This window comes from Saccopteryx bilineata, chromosome 4, assembly GCF_036850765.1.
Source record: "Saccopteryx bilineata isolate mSacBil1 chromosome 4, mSacBil1_pri_phased_curated, whole genome shotgun sequence".
Lineage (NCBI taxonomy): Eukaryota > Metazoa > Chordata > Mammalia > Chiroptera > Emballonuridae > Saccopteryx > Saccopteryx bilineata.
This window is the reverse complement of record NC_089493.1, coordinates 241,606,526-241,632,655: the sequence shown is the minus strand read 5'-3', so window position 1 is coordinate 241,632,655 and position 26,130 is coordinate 241,606,526. Positions and strand designations below refer to the sequence as shown.

The 26,130-nt window shown below is 41.2% G+C and overlaps 1 long non-coding RNA gene across 1 annotated transcript in view; it reads right to left on the bottom strand.

The window, feature by feature from the left end:
• The window catches only part of LOC136334164 (uncharacterized), a 99,691-nt gene that overhangs the window by 22,913 nt on the left and 50,648 nt on the right, over positions 1-26,130 (bottom strand). Inside the window, exon 2 of the long non-coding RNA XR_010731124.1 lies at positions 13,128-13,217. This is a non-coding gene — a long non-coding RNA (uncharacterized lncRNA). The remainder of the gene's footprint in view (positions 1-13,127; positions 13,218-26,130) is intronic.

Here is a 26,130-nt window from a genome sequence, read left to right as displayed (position 1 = left end):
CCTCAGCTGCAAGAAAGTGAACTAAGGAACAAAATCCCTGGACAAAAAATGGACCTGTTTTAGTGAAATGGGGCAGTTCAGAAAATTGAAAGGAGAGAGAAGAGTCAGGTCTGGAGAGAGCAGATTAAGAGGCAACTTTGGGGGTCTAAATAGCAGGAACTAAAAAGAACAGTCTTTTCAAGGTGCGCTTGTGTTTCAGCAACAATTGTTTTCAGTCTCTTGTTCCTCTGATCAAGATTCACGTTGTAAGAAGAGAGCATTTGATTAGCCCAGCTGGGGTCCCATGCCCACCCCATGCCCAGATGGCAGTAGTACTTCTTGATGGCCACACAGAATGTAGTCAGTGAAGGAAAGGGTGTTCCTGCTAAGAAAGATTAAGGAACCGATGCCAGAAGGAGGAATGAATGCTGGAGACAAAACCAACACATGACCACACAATCGCCATCCCAATCACCATCCTTTGGACCGCCCACTTGGAGCAGTGGTGCACAGGGAAACCTGGAGGTCCTTGCTTAGAAAGTAGCGCTTTACTGCAAGGCTTCATAGATTCGCCTTATCTTTCTAGTAGTGACCTCCAGGTCTGCCTTCTTCATCTGACCCCCAGGATAAGCTTGGTGACCCTGTTTTCCCTGGGAGGCACACAAAGTGCCCAGCTGTCTTTCTGCAGCCGCTGGCAGAGTGATGATGAAGACTCAGGTCTTCCTTCTGAAACCTGTTTGCTGGGTCCAGCCCGGGCACCAACACCACCCCAAACCTCACCCTTATTTCCAAACAAGCATATTTACACACCGATATTGTGACCCGCCTCCATTCTCCTCTCACCATTTCACCCACAAGCATATCACAGTGAACTCTGGGTAAATAGTAATAAATGAGCTTAGTTTGTTCCATATGCTCGTTATTGGGAATCAGTTAGTTTTATAAAAAGTATACCATAGATTTATGCTGGAGATTAATGTCAAGACTAAATATCTATAGATCTCCTTTAGATAAGGGAAAGATCTTTAAATTGTCAGTATTCTGGCAGTGCCCTTGTTTTTTTGGACATGCCTGTAGTATCTCAGATTATGTCTGCAGGTTCCTTGAAAGCTTTGTAACAGAGCTCACTTGGGCAGTGTCTGATCTTCTCTTAAAGCTACCATCTGTGCTCACTCTTGCACTACATAACCTACCTTGCTTCTACCCAATCTAATTTGAACACCGCTCTCTTTGCTAGAGGAAGCCAGCAAGCAATAGACTAGATCTGCCTTTACCCTGAAGAACTGTGTAGCATTTAAAAGAGCAAGGACTTGGCCCTGCCGGTTGGCTCAGTGGTAGAGCGTCGGCCTGGCGTGCAGAAGTCCCGGGTTCGATTCCTGGCCAGGGCACACAGGAGAAGCACCCATCTGCTTCTCCACCCCTCCCCCTCTCCTTCCTCTCTATCTCTCTTCTCCAGCAGCCAAGGCTCCATTGGAGCAAAGTTGGCCCGGGCACTGAAGATGGCTCCATGGCCTATGCCTCAGGCGCTAGAATGGCTCTGGTTGCAACAGAGCGATGCCCCAGATGGGCAGAGCATCGCCCCTGGTGGGCGTGCCGGGTGGATCCCGGTCAGGCGCATGCGGGAGTCTGTCTGACTGCCTCCCCGTTTCCAGCTTCAGAAGGAAAAAAAAAAAAAAAAAAAAAAAAGAGCAAGGACTTTGCAATCAGAAAGATCCGGGTTTAAGTCCTTTTCCCGTCTTGTACTCATTGAGTGGCCTTGGTCCAGTTATTTACCTGTTATATCTCCGTACTGAAGAAATGAAAAGGCAAAAAGGCTATTCAAAAAGGAAACATAACATCCTAGAACTGGGGGAATTGATGGAAGAGTCTGGGATTGTGAAGGTTTAGAGCTTGAGGAGAGGCCCCGCAGAGCTGAAACTCAGGCCTCTGTAAAGGGCTGCTGCTCACTTCGTTACCGCAGGAGCTGGAAGGCCGATCGTGCTGGTGAGACCCAGGCCTCTGAGGAGGGGGCCCTGACTGGCTGATGCTGGGGCCTCTGGGGATGTAGAGGTGCTGGTTCTGCGTGTTGGAAAAATGCAAACCAGAATCAACGGGCGCTACTAGAACAACCTGCTGCTGCTGCTGAGGTGGAAATCCATGGCTAGGAAGGTGCTGACAGGAACAGTAAAACAAAAGGAATAGAAAGCACTTGGGAGCCGCGCGGCTTTGCGGCTCCAGCCTCGAAGTCTCCCTCTAGCGCCAGCTGTTGGTGAAGCCTTGCAGGGATCCAGCTGATAAAGGAGAGGGGAGGTTTCAGATTCTTGCCTCGGAATCCTAGAGCGGGAGGAAAGGGTGGGCTTGGCACCGGGAAACAGTAACCTGATACCCGGCCGCCCCTTTGGCTGCAGCACCCCCAGAACCTCTCCTCCACACAGGGGCTTCCCCGTGGGCTTGCACACACGGGAAACTACGTCGGGCTCCTGCCTGACAACATGCAACTTCCTTTAGTTTACACAAATGAAGATGTTCTCAACCTCACTGTAGCTCTATCCCAACAGCCCTTGAAGTCTGAGCGGTCACTATACCCCTGGGAGACAGTCATATCATCCATCTTGGAGCTATCTCAGTTACTTTCAAATTCAAAATCTCATCACAGCATTCCACTATTGAAAGGCTAACTTGTCTCATGTAAAATAATAAAGGGAAGAAGGGTCAACAAAGTCCAACCCACAGGTCAAATCCAAATTTTAAAATAAAATTTTATTGAAACACAGCCACGCTCATTAATTTACATATTTTCTGTGGCTGCTTTCAGGCTACAATGGCAGTGTTGAGAACTTGCAACAGAGACCATATGGTCCACAAAACCTCTTTATTATCTGGCCTTTTACAGGAAATATTACCGTTTTAAACACACACACACACACACTTTCTAACCGTCCTATCTCAAGTTTTCTATGCTCTCAGTCGGAACCTGAGCTAGTAGTTCTTTACTTGGTGAGGAAATCCAAATATTCATTCCTGAATGAATGTCAGAATGAATTCAGAAGTGTCTGAATCCTCAGTTCTGCCATTTTACGGTCGGTGAAGTTTTTTTTTTGTATTATTTTTTTTTGTATTTTTCTGAAGCTGGAAACGGGGAGAGACAGTCAGACAGACTCCCGCATGCGCCTGACCGGGATCCACCCGGCACGCCCACCAGGGGGCGATGCTCTGCCCCTCCGGGGCGTCGCTCTGCCGCGACCAGAGCCACTCTAGCGCCTGGGGCAGAGGCCAAGGAGCCATCCCCAGCGCCCGGGCCATCTTTGCTCCAATGGAGCCTTGGCTTCGGGAGGGGAAGAGAGAGACAGAGAGGAAGGAGGGGGGCGGTGGAGAAGCAAATGGGCGCTTCTCCTATGTGCCCTGGCCGGGAATCGAACCCAGGTCCCCCGCACGCCAGGCCGACGCTCTACCGCTGAGCCAACAGGCCAGGGCCGTCGCTGAAGTTTTCCATTGACTTTTCTTATTGGTCACGGAAGTTCTAAGATACAACCTCAGGGACTTCCCTGGGTTCTGCGCGTGATCCTCACTACCTTCATTTTTTAGTGGCAATGCAATTGGCTCTTGGTAATCAGAATCTATCATCCCAGCCAGGAGAGCAATATTCTTCCTTATCTGCTGGTTGTGGGGTATGAGGACCCTCCAAGGACCAGGGTGGCCGTCTCATTTTCTAATTCAGTGAAGACATTGTTATATACCCAAAATGAATCATTCTTCCCTCCAAACCAGTACAGGTCACTAGTGCATGGGGGAGAGGTAAAAACTTGCAAGAAGGTTATTAGATGTAACAGTGAGAAGAGCCACTCCCTCATCCGTCCACTGATTCCTGGACCCTGTATGCTGACTACGGATGAGACAGCACCAAACATTGGCAACTGACCTGAGCGTATATGGTATCCTGTAAGACATAACCCCATGCTTTTAGGATATTGCCTTTTAACTGGCACTGTAAGCTGGTTTTCGATGGGCCATCCTACCATTCTATCGGGCCAGCTGCTTCTGGGTGATAGGAAACACAGTAAGACAGACGGGCGTCTAGCATGTGGCATCTTTTATACAAACTGGTCCAAAAGGTATCAGTGTCAGTGACAAGTCAGGCAGGCAGGCCTCCAAGTAGGGGGCATTCACTGTGTCCTCAGGCAAATGAAGGAGGCCAGTTTACCCAGATACCACGGGGTCCTCTCAGTCTCCAGCCCTAACTGTGTGTTCTTTGTGCTTCTTGATTTTATCCCCCTGGAAACAAGTCCTCTCACGGATATTCTCCTCCCAGGCCCCTCAGCTGTGAAAGGCTTCTCAGACCAGAGAGAACGACCTCTGCTGGAACCTGGGAGGCTTCTATGCTGAGCACCATGAGCAATGACAGGTCCTCTCCAAACTTTATGACAGCTGCATCCTATTTGGCATAATTCTCCTCAGTGGTTCAGCCAGAGTGGTATTATGGGCCTACCTACTCTGTCCTCTCTTTTGGCACAGGAACTGGGTCAGGATGAGGCCAGCCCAATGTGCCTGCACCACAGGCTCTGTCTCAGGTCAGCTATGCCCATCGCTACGGCCACTGCCCAAACCCTTCTTTAGCATTTAATGTGACATAGTTGATGTGAATTAAATCCATCCTTCTTTTGGTCATCTTTGCTAAAGACATACTTAATGAAGGTAATTCCAGTACATAATTATCAAAAATTACACCAGAGTTTCACTGGCCCCATGAGATTATTACATGGGACCCTGGAAAGAAACAAAAAAGCAAGATTCTGGATAAGCTCAAATATTAAGACTTATTGATTTGTAAATATGCATATATCTAAATATTTAAGTGCTTTTAAAAAAAACTTAAAAGAATTTTTTTTTCAAATTTCTTTCTTTATTTATTTTTAATGGGGTGACATCAGTAAATCAAGATACATATATTCAAAGATAACATGTCCAGGTTATCTTGTCGTTCAATTATGTTGCATACCCATCACCCAAAGTCAGATTGTCCTCTGTCACCTTCTATCTAGGTCTCTTTGTGCCCCTCCCCCTCCCCCTCTCCTCTCCCTCTCCCCCCTCCCCCGTAACCACCACACTCTTATCAATGTCTCTTGGTCTCACTTTTATGTCCCATCTATGTATGGAATAATGTAGTTCCTGGTTTTTTTCTGATTTACTTATTTCACTCCGTATAATGTTATCAAGATCCCACCATTTTGCTATAAATGATCTGATGTCATCATTTCTTATGGCTGAGTAGTATTCCATAGTGTATATGTGCCACATCTTCTTTATCCAGTATTCTATTGATGGGCTTAAAAAATTGATTTTAAAGAAAGAGAGCAAAGGGGGAGAGAGAAAGAGAAACATCAACTTATTGTTCCATTCAGTTGTGCATTCATTGGTTGCTTCTTGTATATGCCCTGAACGAGGACTGAACCTGCAACCTCGGCATATTGGGATGATACTCTAACCTACTGAGCTACCTGGCTAGGGATGTAAGTACTATTTAATCAAATAAGAACGATAATGGTTTTGTGTTGCAAATTTAAAATAAGTTCCCCAGTTTGCAGTTGGCCTTTTAATTTTTATATAAAAGCGTTTTACATTTTTAAAATCTAAAGCTTGTTTGCCATTTAATTAGAAAAAAAGTTATAAACACTCAAATAATATTTCTTATGTTTCTTCAGGTTTCATTGAGTTGTTGTGCTATAGAATCAGGGCAGGGCAGGCAAGAAGTCAGAAGCTAGTTCCAAATATGCTCTCCACACTACCTGGTCTGCTGTGTGTGACCCTGGGCTTAACATCTCTAGGTCTCAGTTTCCTCATCTGTAAAATGAATTGAGTATGTGAGATGATTTTAAGGTCTTTTTCATTTGAAAACCATGGTATAAAATGACAATTGATACAATTTCATATAATGTGACTGATAAAAGGAGTAGCTATGGACAACCATAACTTTTGTATTTAAATTTCAACTCTTTTGAGCCCAACATATATTTTTATTGATTGATTGATTTTAGAGAGAGAGAATGAAGAGAGAGAGAGAGAAAGAGAGAGAGAGAAACATTGGTTTGTTGTTCCACCCATTGGTGCATTCATTGGTTAATCCTGCATGTGTCCTGACCAGGGATTGAACTGAGCTATCCAGCCAGGCCAAGCCCAACATATTTTTTAAATGCTCAAGATAAAGCAACTATCAATCCATCTGAAATAAATATGGTATATCTGCTCTGAGTACATCTTGTTTTAATTTCTCCAGAGAATTGGCAAAAGATCTCTCCATATTTACTGGTAGCAGAGAAATTTAATCTGGGTGCTGGCAGCCAGAAGCTCCTGGCTGGTAACTACAAAATCCATACAGGCTCTCCGATTACCCTGAGAGCATTACAGTGGGGTTTGTTTGATTCTCTATCTTGTCACGGCTGGTTCAGAATGCCTCTTTTAATAATAAACAGTGACTTCCTGTACTCAACACAGTCTACCTTGAAATATGAGTAAGAGGATGGAGCTAGAGAAAGATAAGAAGGGAAAAAAGAAATGGGGCTTGGATGAAGGGTATCCTGTTAGTTTTATGTGTGTTTTGGGACCTGGTCCAACACTCCTCTGAGGAGCTCAGACACTTGAAAATGCTTCTGGAAAGGAGAGCAGAGATGAGCACGAGAAAAGTGCAGCTTGTTATTCCTTGCCTTGAGGTGTTTGTTCATGCTGAGTGTGTGGGTCTGGGGCAGCCAGACACACAGAATAAAGCAAGAGGCACAAGGAATGAATGACATGACTGAATTCTGAAATTCTGGTCATGAGTTTACATTGTTTGTGAAGGACAGTGTGTGGGTCAGATTCCCTCTCCGAGGACCAGGGCGCTGGCCAAGGGGCCCACGTGGGGATTAGACGGTGAGCTCCTGGGCATGCATTAAGGACTCCAAGGTGGCAGGCAGGGTTCATGCTTCCTGAACCTGTGTCCAGTGCAGCTGCACAGGGCCCTAATGCTTCACGATGGCCATCTTGAAATTTTTAATAATTGAATTTGTGTTTTTTATAAGTGAAGTCAAATGGGACAAAGGAGTGTAAACCAGGGATTTAAGGCCTCGACTCAGAAGCAGTCTTGCTTTTCACCAGCTCCTGCTCCCTGCTTCTCAGTTGCCTGCTTCCTCAGAGCCTCCAGCCATGGCGGGTGCCCTAGGCCCCTGCGTAGGCCTGGGCGTGAGGCCGGAAGGGCGGGCGCCAGGCGTGCCCATGCTGCACATTGTGCCACCTGCTGTGCTATGAGGGTGCCCATGCTGCACACTGTGCCACCTGCTGTGCTATGAGGCCGAGGCTCCCTCCTCCCTCCCTCCAGGTCCCGGAACACGAGGGAGTGAACACCAAACAGCAAGTACAAAACATGACAAGAGAGAGATGCCCAAAAGAAGGAAAAAAGCTTTCTCTTCTGCTTTTTCTACATTTTCATTTTGCACTGGCCTCACAAATCACATAGCCATCTCTGGTGAGAGGCGTGCCTAATGACTGAGTAAGGAGTGAGCTGGGCGGACGCTTGGACGCAGTGGAGAGTAGGGGTGAACAGCAGATACAAAGGCCAGCGCTGGGCAGTGAGTCACAGAGCGAAGCAGGGGAGACGAAAGAAAGAAAACGAAGTTGAAATCAAGACGCATGCATGGCTAGGGTAGTCTGAATCCAAACTTATTCAGTGGTTGGTGCTTCAACCTTGTTTAGGCTGGGTGAGGGTCCATCTGACAGTGTTGACTATGTTCTAAGCCCATGCTCGTCCTTGAGAGGGGAAAAAAGGCCTTTGCACATATTTTTTTCTGATGCTGAGGGCTGAATTTGTCCTTTAGCTTTCCTATGTGACGGAAAGAATGACCATAATGAAAATTCAGTGATCTGTATATAATGCAATTACTGTGAATGTAATTATTGAAAAGAATGATTGCTATATATTATTCCCTTTTTATGATTTAATCTGTAGGGCGGAAGAAAAACACAGTCTCTCTCTGAAGTTTGGTGTCTCTAGTCATATATAGGGGACACTGATACATGCTGTCCTCCTGATGAGGAAGGCTGGAAAGCAGAGAGCCCTGCTCCTGCCTGGGGACACCACAGCTTGTGGCCACGTGGCTCAGCGCCTCCGAGGTCCCACCCCGCTGGAAAGAGGTGTAAACAATGCTCAGCGCCTCTGCTTTTTTTTTTCCTTAACAAAATGGAATTTAATTAAACACAATTTGTGTTCTTAATTTATTCTTCTGAAGCTTTTATAGATTCAGAGTTGCTACTGCTAACTGCAGGTTACTGGTAGGAACGCTTTGAACCCTATTATGAAACAGAATTTACTTATCAGATAGCAGGGGAAACAGGAAGGAAGTTTGAAGGGAAATAACATCTGGCTTGTCTGACACTTTACATTTTTATTTATTTAACAGACACTCATATAGTGCTTACTATGGTGTCAGACACTTTCCAAGTGCTTTGTAAACACTAATTGAGTACTTATAACAATCAGGGCTGACTTACCCAGTAGGCATTGTGCCCAGATAGAGCTCATGAAAAAAAGTTTTAATTTTAATTTCTTTAAAGTCAGGAGAAAAAATGCATATAGTAATAATGAATATATAATAAGGAACTCAGTCTGGATTCTATCTGATGTTCTACCAGAGCAGTCATTAAATACAATTTTTAATATTATTTTATGGAAGAAAGGGCCCATGAAAATCATGATATAGTTCTAATACCAACTCTACTTTTATCTTAATTTTATAGATGAGAGGACTGAAGCACACATAAAGTGACCTGCCAGCCCCTTAACTAACACAGCTGATATAGTTGGACAGAGTTGAGACTCAAGCCAGGCAGTCTGCCTCTAGCAGTCTATGGAACACTGTGCTGAGCTATGCTGATGTGCTCATCAATGAGGTATTTCACATGAGTTTTCTAGCTAGCGAAAAATTAGCTCTTTACAAAACCAAAACATATTGTTGTAATAATTGTAAGGTATTTTTCCCCACCAAGAAGGAAGGGAGCCAGAGCCACAAAGTGTGGAATAGCAAAGGCTTTATTGATTACAGAGCACGCATCCTGCCCGGCGAGGTTCTCTGGCCCCAAGGAAAGATGGACAGGCCAGGGAAGTTGCAAGGGGTGACCCATGTGAGGGATATTTAAAGGGTCTGTAGGGTGGTCGAGCTAATATGACGTGGTGAAATCTCACTGGCTGGCAGATGGTCGCTTTTTTTCCAAAGGGTTCCTGGGAAGTTTCTTTTGGCGCGCTTGGTTGTGGGCGGTCCTAGCCAAAGTTCGCAGTCTGACCTTTTCCATTATCCACCGACCTTACAATAATTTTGGAAGAAAATCCTTCATATATTTAATTTTTATATTTTATTTAGAAAATTAATTATAATGTGGTGACACTGATCAATAAGAGTACACAGGTTTCAGGTGAACATTTCTATAGCATTTGATCTATTGATTATGTTGTACACCCATCACCCAAAGTCAATTCATTTTCTGTAACCTTCTATTTGACCCTCTTTACACCCTTCCTCCGCCGCCTTCCCCTCCCTCATGTCCTCTTCCCCATGGTAACCACTTCACTTTTATCTATGTCCATGAGTCTCAGTTTTATATCCCACCTATGTGTGAAATCATACAGTTCTCAGCTTTTTCTGATTTACTTATTTCACTCAGTATAATGTTCTCAAGGTCCATCCATGTTGTCATTAATGTCACTATGTATCATTTTTTATGGCTGAGTAGTATTCCATTGTATATATGTACCACATCTTCTTTATCTAATCCTCTATTGAGGGACACTTTGGTTGTTTCCATATTGGGCCACTGTGAATAATGCTGCGATGAACATAGGGGTGCATGTGTCTTTACATACCAATGTTTTTGAGTTTTGGGGGTAGATACCCAGTAGAGGGATTGCTGGATCATATGGTAATTCCATTCTTAATTTTTTGAGGAACCACCATACTTTCTTCCATAATGGTTGTACTAATTTACATTCCCACTGGCAGTGAACAAGGGCACCTTTGTCTCCACAGCCTCTCCAACACTTGTTATTACCTGTCTTGTTGATAATCTAATAGCTGTGAGTTGATATCTCATGTAGTTTTGATATGCATTCCTCAAATAGCTAGTAAAGATAAGTACCCTTTCATAAATCTGTTGGCCATTGGTATGTCCTCTTGGGACAAGTGTCTCTTCAGGTCATCCCATTTTTTAACTGAACCATTTGCTTGTTTGTTGCTGAGCTTTGTGAGTTCTTTATATATTTTGGATATTAACCCCTTATTGAAGCTGTTGTTTGCAAATATCATTTCCCATTTACTTGGCTGCCTATTTGTTTTGTTGTCAGTTTCTTTTGCTGTGCAGAGCATTTACGTTTGATATAGTCCTATTCATTTATTTTTTGCCTTTACTTCCCTTGCCTTTGGGGTCAAATTCATAAATTGTTGTCTACGGCCAAGGTCTGTGAGTTTAATACCTATGTTTACCTCTATGTAATTTATTGTCTTTGATCCATTTTTAATTACTTTTGGTGCAGAGGGACAAACTATAGTTGACTTTCATTCTTTTGCCTGTGGCTTTCTAATTTTCCCAGCACCATTTATTGAAGAGGCTTTCTTTTCTCCATTGTGTGTTTTTGGCTCCTTTGTCAAAGATAATTTGCCCATATATATGAGGTTTTATTTCTGGGCTCTCGATTCTGTATCACTGGTCTATATGTCTGGTTTTCTGCCAATACCATGCTGTTTTGATTATCGTGGCTCAGTAGTATAATTTGAAGTCAGGTAGTGTGATATCCCCACCTTCATTCTTTTTCCTCAGGATTGCTTTGGCTATTCAGGGTTTTCTATGGTTCCATATAAACCTGTTAACTTTTTGTTCTATTTCTTTAAAAAAAATGACATTGGGATTTTGATGTGAATTGCATTAAATTTGTGTATTGCTTTGGGTAATGTGACCATTTTAACTATGTTGATTTTTCCAATTCATGAACATAGAATATTTTTCTGTTTCATTCTGTCTTTTTCAATTTCTTTCAATAATGTTTTGTAGTTTCCAATATATAGGTCCTTCCTAGGTGGGTTTTTTTGTAGTTGTTGTTATTGCAATTATAAAAGGAATTTCTTTTAGTTCATTTCCTGATGTTCCATTGTTGGCATATAGGAAAGCAATGGACTTTTGTATATTGATTTTGTATCCTGTGACTTTACTGTATTGGTTTATTGTTTCTAATAGTTTTTGCTGAAGTCTTTGGGGTTTTCTATATACAAGATTATGTCATCTGCAAAAAGTGATACCTTTACTTCCTTCCTGATATGGATGCCTTTTATTTATTTCTCTTGCCTGGTTGTTCTGGCTAAAACTTCCAGAACTATGTTGAATAAGAGTGGAGAGGGTGGGAAACCTCATCTTGTTTTTGATTTTAGAGGAAAAGCCTTAATTTTTTCACCATTTAGTATGATATTAGCTGATGGTTTGTCATATATGGCCTTTATTATGTTGAGGTCCTTCCCTTCTATTCCAATTTTATTGAGTGTTTTAAACATAAAGGGATGTTGTATCTTATCAAATGCCTTTTCTGCATCTGTTGATAGGATCATACAATTTTTGTTCTTTGTTTTGTTGATGTGCTGTATTACAATGATTGATTTCCATATGTTGAATCATCCTTGTGCTCCCAGAATGAATTCCACTTGATCGTGATGTACTATTTTTTTTAATGTGTTGTTGTATTTGATTTGCTAGTATTTTGTTTAGGATTTTTGCATCTGTGTTCATTAGAGATATTGGTTTGTAGTTTTCTTTTTTTGTGTGTTGTCCTTGACAAGGTTTTGGTATGAGGGTTATGTTGGCCTCATTAAATGTGTTTGGAAGTAGTGTTCAAATTGCTCATATGAAGCCAAACTTGGTGTCATTAGAACAAAGTGTAAAGTTGGGGTTTTGTGGGGCCCTTCAGAAGTCAGGGCCCAGCGGGTGCGCCTGCCATTAAATTCGCCTCTGCTTGAGCATCACTAGTTTATAAACTCTGACTTAGGTAGTAGTCTAGAGCAGTGGTCCCCAACCTTTTTTGGGCCACGGACTGGTTTAATGTCAGAAAATATTTTCACAGACCGGCCTTTAGGGTGGGATGGCTAAATGTATCACGTGACTGAGATAAGCGTCAAGAGTGAGTCTTAGACGGATGTAACAGAGGGAATCTGGTCGTTTTTAAAAAATAAAACATCGTTTAGACTTAAATATAAATAAAACGGAAATAATGTAAGTTATTGGCTTCATATGTGCAATTTGAACACTAATAGTACATAATATTTTTTATTTATTTAAAAATATGGTTAACATGTATTTTGTCTCTTTTTTTAAGGGGCCCAATATTTTCTTCTGTGCCTGGGGCCTCAACCAACCTTAATTCACCTCTGTGCTCAGGTAGAATTTGGGCCATAGACATGTTTGGTTTGCCTTCACATTAAACTATACAACTTTTAATTCAATTTAAAGATCTGGAAATTTCAGCACATCATGCAGACTTTTAACTGCTTTTGAAAACTGGACAGCATGGGACCCATACTCCCTGCATAGCAACAATTGGCCAGAATTGGGCAGTACCTGGCCACTTAGGACATGCATTTTTTTTTTTGGTCACTATCCATCCACAATACAATTTGTTTACTTACATGACCTGCCTGTGCCCCGTAGCATTTTTCATATCCCCTGCTATGAATCAATGAAGAATGCAAGCTCAAAAGCTCAGGACCACAGTCCCTTTGCTTAGTTTTCTGCTTAGTTTATATAATCTTAAAAATTAATATTGAACAGCAATACCCACACATAAAAAAATTAAAATAAAGTAGAAATGTTTATAGTAAAAAGTATAAGACCAGTGACCTCATAGATCTAACAATTTCCTTTCCTCAGTCCAAGAAATAATACTGGTAATAGTATCTTTTCTAGACATTTTCTGTGAATATTTTTTCTAATCTAACGAGAGTTTTCTATTGTTTGTAAGGTTGTACGTGTATATAAACACAGTTTTACAAAAGGATTCCACATACGCATGAGAGCAATGTGTTATAGTAAATTAATTACTTACATAATTAACAAAAATTCCTGATGAAATTTCCAAATATTAAAAAATGTTTTTTAATCATCTGGCTAATTACCTTCATTAGTCATCTTTTCAGCTCCTTTGTCACAAAAGAAATCCATCCTTTCAGTAGACATTCATTGAGTTCCCATATGTTCAAGGCACTCTGCAAGGTAAAGTGGAAAATACAAGGAAGAATTAAAGACAAAATCCACAACATTAACATAAGAAAAAAAGTGATTAATTCTTTAAAAAAAAAATAAGGTGAAGGTATTGAATTTTGAATTAAACATGCCCCACTTTCAGTGAACCAAGTCTAGGATTTGAAGGATACAGAAGTCCTAGAAATAATCCAAACCTGAAAAGGTAAATCAAAAAGAGAGGTTGAGTGGAGTGGGGAGGATGTAGGTGATGCAGAGTTGGTCGGAGGTTGGCCAGCCAGGTGAGGTAGGAAGGAGGGCTCACTGATAAAGCATGACCTCCCAGAGCACAGACCTGAGGGCATTTGGTCTGGGTTCAGACAGATTAAAAACTACCCTCACTACCTGACTGCAGAGCCTCTTCTCTCCCAAGTAGATTTCAGTGACAGTTTTGATAAAATGAAGTTGGGAAGAGAGAGCTTCAAAAATAAAAACAAAAGATGTACTCGTGAGAGACTTAAAGAGAAATAAATTTTGTCATAGCTCAGTTACCTGAAAATAATCCTTATGGTGTTGAATACTCTCCTTGAATTAGAGAATGGTAAAAACTGCCAATCTTAAAACAAAACAAAACAAAACAAAACAAAACAAACACCAAAACCAAACCAAAACCCATGTGGTCACCTTACGTGCTGCCCCCACCCCTTGTAGTATTTCAGACAGTTAGGGCCTCTTGGAAATAACAGAAATACCCATCTGTTATAGATCTGCAGTTCCTTGTGGATGGAGACATTAAGGGGACCTACAGCACACCCAGAGTTCTTTCCAAAGAAATATCATCCTTCAAAAATCCTTTATCTTGATCTCCAGTAACCTGATGCCCAACATGGATAAGGAGTTAAGAGCTATGCAACGCTAGTTTTGACATGTATAATGGCTATGTAAGATATTAATATTAGATGAAGCTGAGTGAAGGGTATATGGAAACCTCTGAACTATTTTTGCAATTTCTTGTCAGTCTTAAACTATTTCAGAATACAAAGTTATTTAAAAAAATGGTCATGCAACCAATTTTCATTTTGCTTTGGAATGTATCTTTTTTTAATGCCTCAGTTAGATGTTCTAATTAAAAAATTTCTTACTTAAATGATTTTATGAATAATGCTAATTAAAAGAGTGATGAAATTGTTTGAATTATTCAAGCAAAAATATTCCTTGTTAGGAGTGTTTTATTCTCTTTTCAGTGACTGAGGCTAGATTTCTTCATTGATAAACTTCATGGGATAATTGTCAGTCTCAATTTCTCTTGGCTTTGCTTTAGAGCTTTAGGTATGAATAAGTATCTTTCATAATAATTCCATGAGTCAACTTTTTTTTTCCTTTTATCTAAATAGTGTATAAATATACCTGCTTGAAATATTAGTAGTACCACAATCAACAACTATTTATTGGTATTACTTTGCCAACAGGTTTTCCTTTCCATAACATGTTATACCAGTCTATAAATGTGTTCTGTTCTATAAAAAATTATGTAAAATCAAATAATGACAAATTTAAAAAATTCTATATCTTATAAATGCTATTAATTCACTTATTGAATAACATTACAGCCCACTTAAAAAGATTAAAGCTGTGGTCTCCAAAAAAAAGAGCTCACATGTTCAGGTAGATTCATACTAACTGCCCAAATTTGCAAACTGAGGTGTGATCAAAAGGAGTGGTAGTAGGCCCTGGCTGGTTGGCTCAGCGGTAGAGCGTCGGCCTAGCGTGCGGAGGACCCGGGTTCGATTCCCGGCCAGGGCACACAGGAGAAGCGCCCATTTGCTTCTCCACCCCTCCGCCGCGCTTTCCTCTCTGTCTCTCTCTTCCCCTCCTGCAGCCAAGGCTCCATTGGAGCAAGGATGGCCCGGGCGCTGGGGATGGCTCTGTGGCCTCTGCCTCAGGCGCTAGAGTGGCTCTGGTCGCAACATGGCGACGCCCAGGATGGGCAGAGCATCGCCCCCTGGTGGGCAGAGCCTCGCCCCTGGTGGGCGTGCCGGGTGGATCCCGGTCGGGCGCATGCGGGAGTCTGTCTGACTGTCTCTCCCTGTTTTTTCCAGCTTCAGAAAAATGAAAAACAACAACAACAACAAAAAAACAACAAAAGGAGTGGTAGTATCAGTACACGTATTCCAATGGACTTCAAAATTCATTTAGCTAACATTTCTCCATAAGAGTTTTTATAATAAATTAAGAAAATTTTTCTTGTAATTCATATTTCTAATAGGTAGTGGCTATTATTTTGGAGGGGCATATATCAGCGATTTACATATTTCTATAATTTTCTAGAAAGCATTAGCCTTGCTCATGAATCACCAGAGTGATTGTTCATCCTTTTCATTCAAGAAAATTTCTGTCTAGAAGGGATCTAGATGTTATTCAGCCCAACTGACCGCCCACCACTTGAATCTGCTTATTAAAATCTTCACTAAGCATTCATCTAGTTCAGTGTTACATGCCATGATTTGCGGAGCCCAAGGTTCTCAAAGGCAGTGCTTCAAGGATGACTATGGGGAAGAAGTGAAGGAACTGGGAAAAGTAAATGTTGGTCTGGTGTGGATCCAGTTCTCTTCATTCACTCACTGAACAACAGAAGCTGAGATGGCATTTGATATACTTAATTAGCTCTGAGTCAACCTTAATTTATAGAGAGTGTTCCATTGCTCAAGGAAGGGAACCTTGAGCTGAGTCTTAAGCATGAGTAGAAGTTAGCCATGCAAATATATGGTAATAGGGCACACTATTTATGAGGCAAAATATGTTAAATAAACTATAGAGTAGTGAGAAAATGGCAGAGAGAAAAAATTCTCATGAAAGCAATAAGAAACCTGTCAAAAATCATCAGAGTCAGTTGTATCAGAACTCTAGATATTAACCAAATGCTTGCAGCAATTTGGGGAGTGTTTATTTTAAAAAATGGAAGAAAAAAAGAAATTTAAAAATGGTTCTCAGTAAAAACAGTGATATTTGTGGCATTTTAACTTGCCCTATTCCCACCTGACCTCTCTAGCTCCTCTCTAGCTAAACTTGAAAACCAACAGCTTGCAATCATGTTGAAAACTGGCAACCTGGTACCCATGGGAGGTTGCATAATGAAGTTGGACCCTTCAAAGCCTCATTCCCAGAGAACTGCCATCATTTGACTTGTCTGGTGGTTCCCTGTAAGGCCATATTCATTAAGCTGTCTTTATTTGACATGCATCAGAGTGGCACTGATCAAGTGAGGAAAATTTTTCCCTGCATGGGTATTTGTCAAAACAATTAATGTAAGTAGTTTAACTTTGTGGCTGCTAGGGATAACAGAGAAAGTTGGAATAAACAACAGGCTAGCCAAAAGATTAAAAGAAAAAGATAGAGAATACAATGTCCAAAGGGACTTTAAAAACCTCGACATATTCCTAGGAATCTAGATGATCAAGTACATGCATAGGGCTACGTATGCCCAAGGCTCTGTGCATACATGGTGAGAAAAGAACTGAGAAGGCCCTAAGCTCTCATATCTGGATGACCTTGAAGGTCTGTGCAAGTAGAAATAAAGGCTAATGTAGACTTGGAAACTTCCTGACAGAGTGCTGAAGGCATGACCCAACACACATACACAGCCCCTTAGCAAAGACTTACAGGTGCCGGGCATTTAAGGAAATCTCTGTCCAATTGTTACCTGAACACTAAGCTTACTGAGCAGAGACTTCAGTAGCCACACATGACAAATGGCACACACTTTAGCATTCAGGAAAGTTGTATAACAAACAAATAATAACAAACAGTGACATCAACAAACTCTGGGAAGGGGGACAATCTGATTTCCATAGTTGTCAAAATTTATTATTTAAATATCCAGTTTTCAACAAAAAATTACAAGGTGAGCAAAGAAACAAGAAAGTATAAACAGGAGGAAAAAAAGTAATTAATAGGAACTGTCCTTGAAGAAGCCCAGATGTTAAAATCACTAGACAAAGACTAAATCAGCTACTGACTGATAAACACATGAAAAGATGCTCAATATCATTAATCATTAGGAAAACGCAAATCAAAACCATTTCACACCCACTAGGATGGCTGTAATAAAAAAGACAGGTAATAATAAATGATGGAGAGAATGTGGAGAAATGAGAACTCTCATACATTGTTAATGGTAATGTAAAATGGTACAGCTGCTTTTGAAACAGCTGGGAGTTCCTCAAAACGTTTAACAGAGTATTACTATATGACCCCAATATTTCACTTCTAGGTATATACTTAAGATAATTAAAGTCATATATGTTAAAGCAAAAATTTTATAGAAATGTTCATAGCGTTATTATGTATAGTAGCCAAAAAGCTGAACAACGCAAATGCCCATCAATTGATGAATGAATAAAAGTGTGGTCTACTCATAAAATAAAATATTATTTAATCATAACAAGGAATAAAGTATAAAGTACTAATACATGATACAACATGGATGAACTTTGTGAAGGTTAATTTTATGTGTCAACTTGACTGGATCATGGGCTTCCTAGATATTTAGCTAAACATTTATTTCTAGATGTGTCTGTGAGAGTGTTCCAGCTGAGAATAGGATTTGAATTGGTGGACTGGGTAAACCAGATTGCCCTCCCCAAAATGCATGGACATCACCTAATCCACTGAGGGCCTGAAAAGAATAAGAAGGTGGAGGAAGGGAGAATGTGCTTTTCTGGTCTGACTGTATGAGCCAAAACATTGTTCTTCTGCCCTTGACACAAAATGACTCTCCTGGTTCTCAGGCCTTTGTACTCAGGATGAACTACACCAGTGGTTTTCCTGGGTCTCCAGCTTGCAACTGGCAAATCATGGGACTTTATTTATATTAAATGTCTGAAATAGGCAACTACATAGACACAGAAAGTAAATTAGTAGTTGGCAGGAACAGGGTAGGAGGGCCAAAGACAATAAGGTGTGACTTCTAAAGGGTATGGGGTTTCTTTTTGGTGTGATAAAATGTTCTGGAATTGGATAGTGGTGATGATGACACAATATTATGAATATACTAACAATCACTAAACTGTACACTTTAAAAGGGTTTTATGGTTTGTGAATCATATTTCAATAAAAATTAAAATAACCTACATACTATTTAGACACCAAAATTATGTTAATATGAGAAATTTTCCTTTCAAAATATGATCTTGTGAAAAGAAAGAGTAGTGAAGAGAACAGAAGAAAAATGGATACTCAAGTGAGGATCTCCTATGTGTCAGGCTTTGTACTGGATGCTGAGGTCATAGAAGGAATAACTTACAGTTCATGCCCTTAAGCTAGCTCAGTCTGAAAAGTCTAAAAAGGATGGCTCATGATACAAATCAAGAAATGCTGCCTGACCAGGCAGTGGTGCAGTGGATAGAGACATGAACTGAGACGCAGAGGACTCAGGTTTGAAGCCCTGAGGTCACTGCCTTGAGCGAGGACTCATCTGGTTGAGCAAGGCTCACTAGCTTGAGCCCAAGGTCACTGGCTTGAGCAAGGGGTTACTCACTCTGATGTAGCCCCCCGGTCAAGGCACATATGAGAAAGCAAGCAATGAACAACTAAGGTGCTGCAATGAAGAACTGATGCTTCTCATCTCCTTTTCATTCTGTCTGTCCCTCTCTGTCCCTCTCTGTCTCTAATACACACACACACACACACACACACACACACACACAAGCTTTCAATGAAGGCATTGTTAAAGGAATAACAAACAAGCCACAACCTGGAAGAAATGCTATAAATTATATATCTGATTGAAGAGCTTGTATACAGCCTGACCAGGCAGTAGCCCAGTGAATAAGGCATCGGCTTGGGATGCAGAGGATCCAGGTTCAAAACCCCGAGGTCACTGGCTTGAGGGCAGGCTTATACGGCTTGAGTACTGTTGTAGTAATATAATTTTATAGTAATTAAATATATAGAAATATAAAAATATGGAAGATATACAAAAGTAATTAAGATATACTATTAAAATTAATGAAGTAAATTAAATAAAGTTATGCCATCTGGATAGGAATTAATATAATGGGTGCAGATGTGATAAACAGACTCTGACCTTTGAGCAGGGCCCAGTTAGTGTGTGTGTGAAGTTGTACATAGATAAGAAGTGGCTTGATGTCATAACTCTGTAAGTTAACATAAACAAGAAGCTTCCCTAGGAACATCTTAAAAGCGGCCTGATGTAACATTTCAGTAGATTAACTCTTCGTGTGTGGAGGTGCATGCAATTTAGCTTTACAAGGTACTATTTTGATTTGTAAAACTGATTAGCCTGTTCAGTTCCAGGCTGTTGTGCATTTAAATATTTTTTAACAAAAAATGAATTAGTACTTTGGCTAAAATGTATGACAAATACTGTGAATGTATGGGTTAGGATAAATCGAGCAGGTACTGGAAAATAAATCACATTAAATATAATTTAGTCCATCATTTAAATGACAAACATTAGTGGTCTCCGTATAGGTATATTTTGAAAGTTAAGCATAGTAGCTATTGTAAATCTACTAGTCAATGGTGATTTCCCCTGAATAGCCTCACCACTCCAATTCCAATATTTCACAGGATATTTCTAACTGGTAATTACAGATCATCTTCTATTATATTAAAAATTCTGGCTGTGATGAATGTCGCAGTTGCCCGGTGGGTAGTCAAATGTATTCAGGTGTTGCCAGCTCCTGTCAGATGTTTGACTATTGGAACGTGTTTCATTCTGCTTTTACTAAAGAGAGTAAATTTATTCATTTAGACAGGTTTCTTGTTTCCATCTCTCTACTTAATCATTAAAATCAGTACTGGTTACTTCCAATAAAAATAATCTGCTTTTATTTTTCCACTCTAACTTATGTTTCAGTAAGTTAAAGTTATAATATTTGATATTATAAAGTTATAATATCTTCAAACACAAAGTAAAAAATGGGATTTAAATTGATTTTAATCTTGAGACATCCAGAAAAGCATAAGTCAAGAACAATCAATGTACTGGCACAGGACTGGTGCTGAATGAACAATCATCTTGAAAATTCCCTCTGTTATCTCCCTTTAAAAAAAAGATTTTATATATTCATTTTAGAGAGGGGGGAGAGAGAGGGGAAGAGAATGGGGGGAGAAGCAGGAAGCATCAACTTCCATATGTGCCTTGACCGGGCAAGCCCAGGGTTTTGAACATGCAACCTTAGCATTCCAGGTTGATGCTTTATCACTGCAACCACAGGTCAGGCCCTTCTGTTATCTCCTAATTTGCACATTTTACATTGCCAAAAAAAAAAAAAGTGAAAAATAGAATAGAATATTGCCTTTGTTTTTGGAAAGTGTGCCTAATTGAATTTTCAATACTTCGTGAGGAAGTTCTTTGTTACATTTAGAGATTTCTCTCCTTTAACCAAGCTATTTCATGAGTGACCTTAGACCCCTCACTGGTCCTTTCTGACCCTTCTTGCTCCTGAGCCCTACATTGTTGGAGTCACCAGGATGTAGAAAACTGGCAGCCTTCTCTGGCAACCTGAGCACACCTCCCACAAGCCTATTCTTTATTTTTTTCTTTTTCAAAAACTCCAATTAAAGAAATTGAAATTCAAAGCAAAATCAAGAACACCTTGATTGAAAGAAGATTGAGATAATAGCCTCCAATCTAGAGCTGCTTTTGGGGGGGGGAGGAGTTGAATCTCTTTTAGCGTCTGGTATGTCTCAGATCACTCAGTCATTGCAGGTTTGTATTGGGGCAGAATATCCTGTCCTACTGTATGTGAAAAGCTAAAGAAAGAAAAAATAGGTGGAGAAATAGATTGGCCAGTTTTAGGAGACCAAAAATATACCCTGAGCCAGATGATGAGCACTATTTCAAACGGTAATGTCCATTCTTTCTTAGCTAGTTAATAAATAGGCTTTGTTGCCAGGCTCCCGAAGCTCCACCTGAATTGGCAGGGATTCCTCAGCCAGAAGCAGTCTCCTTTGGTGAACTTGGGGGTTTGTGCCCTCTCACTGCCAATACAGATGCTGTTCTTCAACAGTACCCTGGGGGGGGGGGCTGCCACTGATGTCTGCTGCCAAAGTCCCTGCAATGGTATTAGAAATGAGTCATAAGGAACAGAAGAGGTGACATCAGAGAAGTGGCGGCATGAGAGATACTCCTGGTCTCTCCCCTTAAAATTTCAACAAATTGAGCAACTATAATACAGCAAAGGAACCTCATCTGGGCTCACAGCAGTGCCAGAAAGATTGGCACACTGAAGCGACTGAAAGTGGGATGGGTTTAAAAGGGGGGGGGAGATAAAATGCTCTCATGGTGGGTTCTGGAAAGGAGAGAAGCCAGAGGGCTGAATAAACTGAGGGATGGGGGCTGGTTGGCTTTGGTTTTGTTTTGGTTTTTTTTGTATTTTTCCGAAGCTGGAAACGGGGAGAGACAGTCAGACGGACTCCCGCATGCGCCCGACCGGGATCCATCCGGCACGCCCACCAGGGGGCGACGCTCTGCCCACCAGGGGGCGATGCTCTGCCCCTCTGGGGCATTGCTCTGTTGCGACCAGAGCCACTCTAGCGCCTGGGGCAGAGGCCAAGGAGCCATCCCCAGTGCCCGGGCCATCTTTGCTCCAATGGAGTCTCGGCTGAGGGAGGGGAAGAGAGAGACAGAGAGGAAGGAGAGGGGGAGGGGTGGAGAAGCAGATGGGCGCGGAGAAGCAGATGGGCGCTTCTCCTGTGTGCCCTGGCCGGGAATCGATCCTGGGACTTCTGCACACTAGGCTGACACTCTACCACTGAGCCAACCGGCCAGGGCCACTTTGGTTTTGTTTTGAGCCAGGAGAGACAGAGAGATTGAGGAGCAGAGAGAAGGAACTGAATTAAATCAGGCACAACCAAGCGCAGGGTCACAACCTGGGTTCCCGTGGTCTGCCTGCATTGCTCAGCTCTGCTTGTGATTGGCTGGCACTTGGTGGAGCACAGCCTGCAGCACTTGCTTAATCAGCATGCACTGGGTTCATGGTGCTTGGCTCACACGGAACTTGGCACATGCTTGCTCAGCATGCACTTAGCCTATGGAGTTCAGCTCCTGTGGTGCTCAAACAGTTGGCCCAAAGCACGTAGCCCACACTAGACCTGGGGCCCACACACTGCATAGTGTCGGAGAAGACCAAAGTGTGGTGCCCCCAGCCTCCCAAATCCCGCCTCCCTCCCCTTGTAGTAGGAAGAGTGGGAGACCCCCCCACACCTGACTCTCTAGGACCACTCTCTCCCTTGAGAGGCAGTGGTGCTTTGTGTCTGATCCCCTGGTCTGTTGAGATGTGGAGAGGAGAGCCCAGAGACATGAAACTTTCATTGCTAGAGCTGTAAAACTTCAAAGCCATAAAGCTGGAAAGCTGTAGAGCTGAAACTGTAAAGCCCTCACAACACACTCCACCCACCAACACGACTGATGCCCTGCCTACATCATTACAGCAATGTCTTAGTGGGGTTCTACCCAAGAATCTGACAGAGTCAAAACTTGTAGTACAGCAACACCTACTGGAAAAAGAAAAGAGTAACCTCTCAAAATTGAAAAAAAAAATTGCTTTTCCTCATTTTTTTCTTCTTTTTCTTTCTCTTTTTTTCATTTGAATTTCATTATACTTAGTTTTTATATTTTTTATTCCTAACTTTTTGTTAGTGTTTTACTTTTGATACCTTCTCTTTTACTTTTTTCTTCCCTTTTATACTTTTTGTTTTTTTCTCTTTTTCTCATGAATTTCATTTTTCTTCAAATTTTTATATTTTTTACTCTGATTTTTTTGGTGTTTTGTTTGTATTTGATTTCATTTTTCCTTTTTTCTCCTTAGTTCTTGCTCTTTGTTTTCTACAGCTTTTTCTTTTCTACTTTTAATTATTTTTAGAATTTTTATTTTTTCACTGTATTTTTTGTTTTTATTTTTTAATTGTCTCTTGTTAGAGTTTTTAACAATACCACTCTCAAATATCATCAAGGAAAAAGAAATCAAATATCATAGAACACAAGACAGAGACATAGTTCAGGAAGATAATGAAAAATCTCCAGGAAAAAAAAAATCTCAATTACATGGAAACCTTGGAGTTAAATGACAGAGAACTCAAAATTAAAGTTCTACAAGTACTCAATGAGATATAAGAAAATACTGATAGGCACTTTAATAAGCTCAAAAACAAATTAATGAAAAAGAGTACTTCATTATGGAGATTGAAACTATAAAAAACAAAATGAAACATTGATCTGTAGTGACATAGTGGGTAAAGCATGGACCTAGAATGCTGAGGCTCTCAGTTTAAAATCCTGGGCTTGCCTGGTCAAGGCACATATGAGAGTTGATTATTCCTGCTCCACCTCTCTCTCTCTCTCTTTCTCTCTCTCTCTCTCTTCTCTCTAAAATGAATAAATCAAATAATAAAAAAAAAAGAACCAACCAGAGATGAAGAACTTAACACATAAACTGAAAAATGAAGTAGCAAGTTTAGCTAATAGAACAGGCCAGATAAGGGAGAGAATCAGTGACATTGAAGGCAGGCAACTAGAGATGCTACAGAGAGAAGAAGAGAGAGACTCACAAATTAAAAAAAACTGAGAGAGCTCTACAAGAATTGTCTAATTCCATCACAAAGAGCAATATAAGAATAATAGGTATATCAGAAGAAGAAGATAGGAAGAAGGGAATGCAGAGCCTATTTAAACATATAATTGATGAAAACTTCCCATGCCTGTGGAAAGAGTTAAAGCCTTGAATCCAAGAAGCAAACAGAACACCAAGTTACCTCAACCCAAACAAACCTACTCCAAGGCACATCGTAATAAAACTGTCACAAATCAGTGACAAAGAAAGAATCTCCAAGGCAGCTAGGGAAAAGAAGAACATTACATATAAAGGAAAGCCCAGTTGGTTATCATCAGACTTCTCAGCAGAAACTCTAAAAGCCAGAAGAGAGTAGACCCACACTTTTAAAGTACTGAAAGAGAGCAATTACCAGTGAAGAATACTATATCCATCAAAGTTATCCTTCAAATATGAAGAAGAAATAAAAACTTTTACAGACATACAGAATCTGAGGGAATTTATCACTAGGAAATGCCCACTTCAGGAGATACTCAAGGCAGTTATTTGACCAGACACAAAGAACAAAACAAATCAAAGCTAAAAGTAAATGCTTCAATGAGATCACAATAAAAACAAGGATAATCTGTGACAATAATAACATAAAAGGGGAGAGGATGAAGACAAGCAGTAGCAAAGAAGGATGGAGTGGAGAAGCACTCATAAGATAATGGACTCTTGTAAATATGACAATTTTAAAAAATAACCTAATGGTAACCACCCACAAAAAAATGCCAATACAGGTATTTTTTTTATTATTTATTTATTTATTTATTTTTATTTTTTTATTTTTTTATTTTTTATTTATAAATAAACTTTTATTTTAATGGGGTGACATCAATAAATCAGGGTACATACATTCAAAGAAAACATTTCCAGGTTATCTTGTCATTTAGTTCTGTTGCATACCCATCACCCGAAGAGAGATCGTACTCTGCCACCCTCCATCCAGTTCTCTCTGTACCCCTCCCCCTCCCCCTCTCCCTCCTTCCCTCCCCCCACCCCCCATAGCCACCACACTCCTGTTCATGCCTCTTAGTCTCGCTTTTATGTCCCACCAATGTATGGAATCCTGTAGTTCCTGTTTTTTTCTGATTCGCTTATTTCACCCCGCACAATGCTACCAAGACTCCACCATTCCGCTATAAGTGATCCGATGTCGCCATTTCTCCTAGCTGAATAATATATCATGGTGTATATGTGTCCCATCTTCTTCATCCAGTCCTCTATTTTTTTTTACCGTGATTAAGAGCCTTTAAGCAAACTCTTGGCAAATACAGCAAGAATCCATAAATGAGTAGTGTCCTTAACATGTTCCCCAAGTCCAAGTTGACCACATCACCATGCCAAATCCCTGAAAAATGCACCCCAACCACAGTTCAGTCTGTTAGGAGCTGTCACAGGGAGCAGGAGTCCAGGAAAGTTCCCCACAGGAAAAGTCCGCATGGCACTGGAATTGTTGTAACCATTCTATACTTTGCAGCTCATGTCCAAGTCCCAATGACCGCTGCTTCTAGCTGGTAATGATTCAGGTAGACTGGAAAAAGCCATTTGCAGCATGCGTGGATATGGAGCTCCTGTTCTCCTCTGCCTGGAGAGTTGAGACCAGGTTGCTTTTCCCTGGAGCTCTGTGACTGTGGCCTGGTAAAGAGAACCTTGGGATACACTAAGCTGGGTGGCAGAGGTAAATTCATAATACAAGTTGGCAAAAGGAGGAAAGAGAGCTCTAAATTAAGAGTAGGTCCCAACCTGAAATATGAGTGGGGCATTGAGGTAGGAGGGATAAAGAAACACTATATATTAAGCAAAGCAGCAGAAAATAGGACTATCAACACCCACAACAGAGATCTTTGAGGGAAGAATAAAAAACCTGACTATTCAGGCAAGACATAGTTAAGTGGCCCTTGTGTGAATGAGATCAGTTTACCTGCTTCTTGGAAGAAATACCCTAGGCTCGTCCACAGTGTCGTAGATGGGGTCGACGGCCCTGGGCACCTTCAGCCTTCAGTGGCAAACCCCAGCTTTCTGGGCAAGGTTAGGTCATAGGTGGCTGGAGCAGGGCTGGAAGAGACTGAACCCTCCCTTAGAGGAGCGAGGGGGAAGCCCACCTTCCAGTGTCCCTGTATCCTCACAGCAGAGGCGTGTAAGCCTGGCAGGCTTTAGCTCAATGACCTTCCTTTCCACTATTGAAGCAGGACCCAGATGGCATCCTATGAGACCCCTTTGGGGTGTTGGAGCCTTTAAGGGTGTATCCTAAAAGCTGGTAGTTCCCCTTGATCTCTATTGGGTTTTTTCTGCCTCTAGGTATCTTAAGAGCCATTCT